Raw genomic sequence first — 10000 nt, 5'->3', positions numbered from 1 at the left:
CACAATCCATTCCCCAATCAACGTACATCCCAGAAAAAATCATCTCTCTAACTATCCTGGTTCAAAAGTTGTATCGGAACATTTTCACGTCGAAAATATATCTCTAAGTCCAGACCGATGCACCACGTAATCTCGGGCAGACCGATGCACAACGTAAATGACGATCGGGACCGGGGCGATCGGTCGTATCTGACACCGCCGGCTCGGTTCTAACATCGTCAATGAGTCGGGGTTGAAAAAAAGGACGTGAACATTATTCCTTATAAAAACCAAACCCGACCATGGATTTTGATTCTGATTGTTGATTATCGCTATTAGAACACATTAGGAGGCAACCAAATCAAATTTGAGAAAATTCCACGATCAGAAAATTTTTTTCGAAAAAAAAAAAAAAATTCGAGGACACCTCGGTCATGGCAAGTTATTTTCCACAATCCATTCCCCAATCGACGTACATCACAGAAAAAATCATCTCTCTAACTATCCTGGTTCAAAAGTTGTATCGGAACATTTTCACGTCGAAAATATATCTCTAAGTCCAGACCGATGCACCACGTAATCTCGGGCAGACCGATGCACAACGTAAATGACGATCGGGACCGGGGCGATCGGTCGTATCTGACACCGCCGGCTCGGTTCTAACATCGTCAATGAGTCGGGGTTGAAAAAAAGGACGTGAACATTTTTCCTTATAAAAATCAAACCCGATCATGGATTTTGATTCTGATTGTTGATTATCGCTATTAGAACATATAAGGAGGCAACCAAATCAAATTTGAGAAAATTCCACGATCAGAAAATTTTTTTCGAAAAAAAAAAAAAATCGTAATCACCTCGGTCATGGCGAGTTATTTTCCGTATTTCATTCCACAATCAACGTACAACATAGAAGAAATCATCTCTCTAACTATCCTGGTTCAAAAGTTGTATCGGAACATTTCACGTCGTAATATCTCGCCAAGTCCAGACCTCGGCGATAGGTAGTATCTGACACCGTCCGCTCGGGACTGACATCGACTTGGACTCGGGCTGATGATGGGGAGGCGTTTAAGGACGTGAACATTTTTCCTTATAAAAATTAAAGTCGACAATGAATATTGATTCTGATTACTGATTTACGCTTTAAAAACACATTAGAAGGCAACCAAATCGAATTTGAGGAAATTCCACGATCAGAAAATTTTTTTCGAAAAAAAAAAAAATCCGAAAAATATTTTTCGATTCCTATTACTGATTTACTCTTTTAGAACACATTAGGAGGCAACCAAATCAAATTTGAGAAAATTCCACAATCAGAAAATTTTTTTCGAAAAAAAAAAAAATTCGAGGACACCTCGGTCATGGCAAGTTATTTTCCACAATCCATTCCCCAATCGACGTACATCACAGAAAAAATCATCTCTCTAACTATCCTGGTTCAAAAGTTGTATCGGAACATTTTCACGTCGAAAATATATCTCTAAGTCCAGACCGATGCACAACGTAAACTAGGGCTGAACCGATGCACCACGTAATATCGGGCAGACCGATGCAGAACGTAAACTCGATCATACCGATGCTTCACGTAATCTCGATCTTACCGATGCACCACGTAAACAAGGGCAGACCGATGCAGAACGTAAAGTAGATCTTACCGATGCACCCCGTAATCTCGATCTTACCGATGCACCACGTAATCTCCATCTTACCGATGCACCACGTGAACTGGATCTTACCGATGCAGAACGTGAATTGGATCTTACCGATGCACCACGTAAACTCGATCATACCGATGCACCACGTAATCTCGGGCAGACCGATGCACAACGTGAATGACGATCGGGACCGGGGCGATCGGTCGTATCTGACACCGCCGGCTCGGTTCTAACATCGTCAATGAGTCGGGGTTGAAAAAAAGGACGTGAACATTTTTCCTTATAAAAATCAAACCCGATCATGGATTTTGATTCTGATTGTTGATTATCGCTATTAGAACATATAAGGAGGCAACCAAATCAAATTTGAGAAAATTCCACGATCAGAAAATTTTTTTCGAAAAAAAAAAAAAAATCGTAATCACCTCGGTCATGGCGAGTTATTTTCCGTATTTCATTCCACAATCAACGTACAACATAGAAGAAATCATCTCTCTAACTATCCTGGTTCAAAAGTTGTATCGGAACATTTCACGTCGTAATATCTCGCCAAGTCCAGACCTCGGCGATAGGTAGTATCTGACACCGTCCGCTCGGGACTGACATCGACTTGGACTCGGGCTGATGATGGGGAGGCGTTTAAGGACGTGAACATTTTTCCTTATAAAAATTAAAGTCGACAATGAATATTGATTCTGATTACTGATTTACGCTTTAAAAACACATTAGAAGGCAACCAAATCGAATTTGAGGAAATTCCACGATCAGAAAATTTTTTTCGAAAAAAAAAAAAATCCGAAAAATATTTTTCGATTCCTATTACTGATTTACTCTTTTAGAACACATTAGGAGGCAACCAAATCAAATTTGAGAAAATTCCACAATCAGAAAATTTTTTTCGAAAAAAAAAAAAATTCGAGGACACCTCGGTCATGGCAAGTTATTTTCCACAATCCATTCCCCAATCGACGTACATCACAGAAAAAATCATCTCTCTAACTATCCTGGTTCAAAAGTTGTATCGGAACATTTTCACGTCGAAAATATATCTCTAAGTCCAGACCGATGCACAACGTAAACTAGGGCTGAACCGATGCACCACGTAATATCGGGCAGACCGATGCAGAACGTAAACTCGATCATACCGATGCTTCACGTAATCTCGATCTTACCGATGCACCACGTAAACAAGGGCAGACCGATGCAGAACGTAAAGTAGATCTTACCGATGCACCACGTAATCTCGATCTTACCGATGCACCACGTAATCTCCATCTTACCGATGCACCACGTGAACTGGATCTTACCGATGCAGAACGTGAATTGGATCTTACCGATGCACCACGTAAACTCGATCATACCGATGCACCACGTAATCTCGGGCAGACCGATGCACAACGTAAATGACGATCGGGACCGGGGCGATCGGTCGTATCTGACACCGCCGGCTCGGTTCTAACATCGTCAATGAGTCGGGGTTGAAAAAAAGGACGTGAACATTTTTCCTTATAAAAATCAAACCCGATCATGGATTTTGATTCTGATTGTTGATTATCGCTATTAGAACATATAAGGAGGCAACCAAATCAAATTTGAGAAAATTCCACGATCAGAAAATTTTTTTCGAAAAAAAAAAAAAAATCGTAATCACCTCGGTCATGGCGAGTTATTTTCCGTATTTCATTCCACAATCAACGTACAACATAGAAGAAATCATCTCTCTAACTATCCTGGTTCAAAAGTTGTATCGGAACATTTCACGTCGTAATATCTCGCCAAGTCCAGACCTCGGCGATAGGTAGTATCTGACACCGTCCGCTCGGGACTGACATCGACTTGGACTCGGGCTGATGATGGGGAGGCGTTTAAGGACGTGAACATTTTTCCTTATAAAAATTAAAGTCGACAATGAATATTGATTCTGATTACTGATTTACGCTTTAAAAACACATTAGAAGGCAACCAAATCGAATTTGAGGAAATTCCACGATCAGAAAATTTTTTTCGAAAAAAAAAAAAATCCGAAAAATATTTTTCGATTCCTATTACTGATTTACTCTTTTAGAACACATTAGGAGGCAACCAAATCAAATTTGAGAAAATTCCACAATCAGAAAATTTTTTTCGAAAAAAAAAAAAATTCGAGGACACCTCGGTCATGGCAAGTTATTTTCCACAATCCATTCCCCAATCGACGTACATCACAGAAAAAATCATCTCTCTAACTATCCTGGTTCAAAAGTTGTATCGGAACATTTTCACGTCGAAAATATATCTCTAAGTCCAGACCGATGCACAACGTAAACTAGGGCTGAACCGATGCACCACGTAATATCGGGCAGACCGATGCAGAACGTAAACTCGATCATACCGATGCTTCACGTAATCTCGATCTTACCGATGCACCACGTAAACAAGGGCAGACCGATGCAGAACGTAAAGTAGATCTTACCGATGCACCACGTAATCTCGATCTTACCGATGCACCACGTAATCTCCATCTTACCGATGCACCACGTGAACTGGATCTTACCGATGCAGAACGTGAATTGGATCTTACCGATGCACCACGTAAACTCGATCTTACCGATGCACCACGTAATCTCAATCTTACCGATGCACCACGTGAACTGGATCTTACCGATGCAGAACGTGAATTGGATCTTACCGATGCACCACGTAAACTCGATCATACCGATGCACCACGTAATCTCGGGCAGACCGATGCACAACGTAAATGACGATCGGGACCGGGGCGATCGGTCGTATCTGACACCGCCGGCTCGGTTCTAACATCGTCAATGAGTCGGGGTTGAAAAAAAGGACGTGAACATTTTTCCTTATAAAAATCAAACCCGATCATGGATTTTGATTCTGATTGTTGATTATCGCTATTAGAACATATAAGGAGGCAACCAAATCAAATTTGAGAAAATTCCACGATCAGAAAATTTTTTTCGAAAAAAAAAAAAAAATCGTAATCACCTCGGTCATGGCGAGTTATTTTCCGTATTTCATTCCACAATCAACGTACAACATAGAAGAAATCATCTCTCTAACTATCCTGGTTCAAAAGTTGTATCGGAACATTTCACGTCGTAATATCTCGCCAAGTCCAGACCTCGGCGATAGGTAGTATCTGACACCGTCCGCTCGGGACTGACATCGACTTGGACTCGGGCTGATGATGGGGAGGCGTTTAAGGACGTGAACATTTTTCCTTATAAAAATTAAAGTCGACAATGAATATTGATTCTGATTACTGATTTACGCTTTAAAAACACATTAGAAGGCAACCAAATCGAATTTGAGGAAATTCCACGATCAGAAAATTTTTTTCGAAAAAAAAAAAAATCCGAAAAATATTTTTCGATTCCTATTACTGATTTACTCTTTTAGAACACATTAGGAGGCAACCAAATCAAATTTGAGAAAATTCCACAATCAGAAAATTTTTTTCGAAAAAAAAAAAAATTCGAGGACCCCTCGGTCATGGCAAGTTATTTTCCACAATCCATTCCCCAATCGACGTACATCACAGAAAAAATCATCTCTCTAACTATCCTGGTTCAAAAGTTGTATCGGAACATTTTCACGTCGAAAATATATCTCTAAGTCCAGACCGATGCACAACGTAAACTAGGGCTGAACCGATGCACCACGTAATATCGGGCAGACCGATGCAGAACGTAAACTCGATCATACCGATGCTTCACGTAATCTCGATCTTACCGATGCACCACGTAAACAAGGGCAGACCGATGCAGAACGTAAAGTAGATCTTACCGATGCACCACGTAATCTCGATCTTACCGATGCACCACGTAATCTCCATCTTACCGATGCACCACGTGAACTGGATCTTACCGATGCAGAACGTGAATTGGATCTTACCGATGCACCACGTAAACTCGATCTTACCGATGCACCACGTAATCTCAATCTTACCGATGCACCACGTGAACTGGATCTTACCGATGCAGAACGTGAATTGGATCTTACCGATGCACCACGTAAACTCGATCTTACCGATGCACCACGTAATCTCAATCTTACCGATGCACCACGTGAACTGGATCTTACCGATGCAGAACGTGAATTGGATCTTACCGATGCACCACGTAAACTCGATCTTACCGATGCACCACGTAATCTCAATCTCACCGATGCACCACGTGAACTGGATCTTACCGATGCAGAACGTGAATTGGATCTTACCGATGCACCACGTAAACTCGATCTTACCGATGCACCACGTAATCTCGATCTTACCGATGCACCACGTAATCTCAATCTTACCGATGCATCACGTAATCTCGATCTTACCGATGCAGAACGTAAACTCGATCATACCGATGCACCACGTTATCTCGGCAGACCGATGCAGAACGTAAAAAAAAAGCTTACAGCACGCGGTGTTCCCAAGCGGTCACCCATCCAAGTACTAACCGCGCCCGACGCTGCTTGGCTTCAGTGTTCTGACGAGAACTGGCAATTTCAGCGTGGTATGGCCGTAAACAACATATATTGCGATATTTTCTATGATATCTCACTTTTTGGGAGCGGAAAGGACGTGAACGTTTTTCCTCATAAAAAATGAAATAACTTTTGGATATTAATTCTGATTGTTGATTTAAGCTTTAAGAACACATTAGGACATATCTCAATGAAATTTGAGGGATTTCCGAAATCGAAAAATATTTTTCGAAAAAAAAAAAAAATCCCAGAAGACCTCGGTCATCTCAAGTTTATTTCCATATTCTATTACACAATCAACGTACATCACAAAAGGAACCATCTCTCTAACTATCACAGTTAAATTTTTGTATCGGAACATTTCACGTCGGAATATCTCGCTAAGTCCAGACCGGGGAGATCGGTCGCATCTGACACCGTCCGCTCCGGTCTAACATCGTCTTGGAGTCGGGGTAACGATGGAGAGGCGTTTAAGGACGTGAACATTTTTCCTTATAAAAATTAAAGTCGACAATGAATATTGATTCTGATTACTGATTTACTCTTTTAGAACACATTAGAAGGCAACGCAATCAGATTTGAGGAAATTTCAAGATCAGAAAATTTTTTTCGAAAAAAAAAAAAATTCAAGAACACCTGGGTCATGGCAAGTTATTTCCCACAATCCATTCCACAATCAACGTACAACATAGAAGAAATCATCTCTCTAACTATCCTGGTTCAAAAGTTGTATCGGAACATTTCACGTCGAAATACCTCGCCAAGTCCAGACCGGGGCGATAGGTAGTATCTGACACCGTCCGCTCGGGACTGACATCGACTTGGACTCGGGCTAATGATGGGGAGGCGTTTAAGGACGTGAACATTTTTCCTTATAAAAATTAAAGTCGACAATGAATATTGATTCTGATTACTGATTTACGCTTTAAAAACACATTAGAAGGCAACCAAATCAAATTTGAGGAAATTCCAAAATCAGAAAATTTTTTTTCAAAAAAAAAAAAATCCGAAAAATATTTTTCGATTCTGATTACTGATTTACTCTTTTAGAACACATTAGAAGGCAACGAAATCAAATTTGAGTAAAATCCAAAATCAGAAAATATTTTTCGAAAAAAAAAAAAAATTCGAGAACACCTCGGTCATGGCAAGTTATTTTCCACAATCCATTCCCCAATCAACGTACATCCCAGAAAAAATCATCTCTCTAACTATCCTGGTTCAAAAGTTGTATCGGAACATTTTCACGTCGAAAATATATCTCTAAGTCCAGACCGATGCAGAACGTAAACTCGATCATACCGATGCTTCACGTAATCTCGATCTTACCGATGCACAACGTAAACTAGATCACACCGATGCAGAACGTAAACTCGATCTCACCGATGCACCACGTGAACTGGATCTTACCGATGCAGAACGTGAATTGGATCTTACCGATGCACCACGTAAACTCGATCTTACCGATGCACCACGTAATCTCGATCTTACCGATGCACCACGTGAACTGGATCTTACCGATGCAGAACGTGAACTCGATCTTACCGATGCACCACGTAAACTAGGGCTGACCGATGCATCACGTAAACGACGATCGAGAGGCGCGAAAGGACGTGAACGTTTTTCATTATAAAAATTGAAATAAATGATAAATAATGATTCTGATTGTTGATTATCGTTTTTAATATGCATTAGTAGGCAACCAAATGAAATTTGAGGAAATTCCGATAACAGAAAATTTTTTCGAAAAAAAAAAAAATTCATGAAATCCTCGGTCATCGCAAAATATTTACCATATTCTGTTCGATAATCAACGTATATTTAAGAAGGAATCATATCTGTATCTATCTTGGTTCAAATTTTGTATCGGAACATTTTGACCAAAGTCCGAGCTTCGGCCGAAACAGACACCGCTGACCTGGCCTATCGATCGACCGAGAGTCGGGGATAGAGCGTAAGTGTTGTCTGGAGGGGAACCCTGTGCTCTCCTGACATATATAGGGAAGGTGGTCGCGTTGGGCGATGCAGAACGTTTGGATCGGGAATTATATTTTTGGTTCAGCTATTGGAATATGGTTTATTGTTGGTATATATTGGCGAAATAACGTTCTTACTGACTGGGGATATTCATAAAAATGAGTCCGGAGATTTTCAGATCGAAGTCCGAGTGATCCGACTTGGAAGGCGTGTTGGGTGGGTCGAGATGGCTTAGATCGATCAGACGAGGCGGGCTAAGTGTTGACGTCATGCATCGGTCCATTTTCAGATTGAGTCCGAGTAATCCGACTTTGAAAGAGTGTTGGGTGCGTCGAGACTGTTTAGATAGATCGGACGAGGCGGACTAGGTGTTAACGACATGCATCGGTATATTTTCTGATCGGAGTCCGAAGAAATCGGCCCTAGTAGGCGCAGCGGACGGTCGAGACGGCCTCGGTGGGTCGGATCGATCGGGAAAAGTTTGCTAAATCGTGTCTGGAGGGGAACCTTGGGTTCTCCTGACATATATAGGGGATAAGGTTTGGGTGAACGATTCTTCACGTAAAAGTTGAGTAATTTATTTTTCGATAAGCTTTTGGATATTGATGAGAAGTATATGTATATCTTCGATTAAAAGAATTCTTACCGTCTCGATGTATATTATATTAGATATATAAGAAATAGTTAACGTGATGCATCGGCCGATTTCCGGATCGGAGTTCGAGAGATGCGACTTTCGATGCGCGATGGGTGGATCGAGACGGCCTAGATCGATCGGACGAGGCGGACTAGGTGTTAACGACATGCATCGGCGGATTTTCTGATCGGAGTCCGAAGAAATCAGCTCTAGTAGGCGCGGCGAACGGTCGAAACGGCCTCGATCGATCGGACGAGGCGGACTAGGTGTTAACGACATGCATCGGCGGATTTTCTGATCGGAGTCCGAAGAAATCAGCTCTAGTAGGCGCGGCGAACGGTCGAAACGGCCTCGGTGGGTCGGATCGATCGGGAAAAGTTTGCTAAATCGTGTCTGGAGGGGAATCCGGGGTTCTCCTGACATATATAGAAGGGGTGGAGAATGGGTCCTGTCCTAGACTGTTTGGAGTTCTTTTTAGGATGATATTCAGTTGGTAAGTGGTAGACCCGAATCCGACCTCGGCGTTTGGGTACTGGCAAGGTGTGTTGGTTTCGGCTTTCGCATCTTGGGTCGCTTTCGTCAACCTCATGCAGCGAGGTCGCGGTCCGCTTCGTCTCTTTGTAGTCGAATGGCCTTTAAGCGACCAACCTTAAAATCGTGATCCTCTGCCCGTTGCGGGTTATGTTCACAAAAAATTTGCAACCACTCAATTCGTTCCGAGCGACAAATATTGTTGAATCTCGAATCACCGTGTCGTTATATTCACATGTATAGCGAAGGGTCGAGATGGAATGTGTATAAGAAATTAGTTGATAGCCGGGGGTTCGTATTATATATGGACGCCTTGGCGAGGGATTGTTTCTAGAAACTTTCTCATTTTTGATCGGTGTTTTGTCCGAGATGATGATGATGTATATATAGCTTGAGTCTCATGCTGACTGGGGGCTGTTACGTCGTTTCGTCGAGGACTTGCACTTACTGATGTGCGGCGCTAGTCGAAGTCAATCGACATGGCTAGTGCCACATGACGAGAGGCGAACGGGTTTGGCCATACCGGCAATCTCGTGGACCGATCGTATAAGCACGCAGTTCCCTGGTTGATCCTGCCAGTAGTCATATGCTTGTCTCAAAGATTAAGCCATGCATGTCTCAGTACAAGCCAAATTAAGGTGAAACCGCGAAAGGCTCATTAAATCAGTTATGGTTCCTTAGATCGTACCCACATTTACTTGGATAACTGTGGTAATTCTAGAGCTAATACATGCAAATAGAGCTC

General features: G+C 41.9%; 1 non-coding gene across 1 annotated transcript; it reads right to left on the bottom strand.

Annotated features, from left to right (window-relative positions):
- Positions 1–6034: 6034 nt before the first annotated feature.
- Positions 6035–6153, bottom strand: LOC123688439. Its single transcript, XR_006749961.1, has one exon. It is a non-coding gene; the product is annotated as a 5S ribosomal RNA (ribosomal RNA).
- Between the last annotated feature and the right edge of the window lie 3847 nt (positions 6154–10000).

The sequence above is a fragment of the Harmonia axyridis genome, chromosome X (genome assembly GCF_914767665.1).
Source record: "Harmonia axyridis chromosome X, icHarAxyr1.1, whole genome shotgun sequence".
NCBI lineage: Eukaryota > Metazoa > Arthropoda > Insecta > Coleoptera > Coccinellidae > Harmonia > Harmonia axyridis.
Note: the sequence above shows the minus strand (reverse complement) of the source record. Positions and strands in the feature narration are given on the sequence as shown.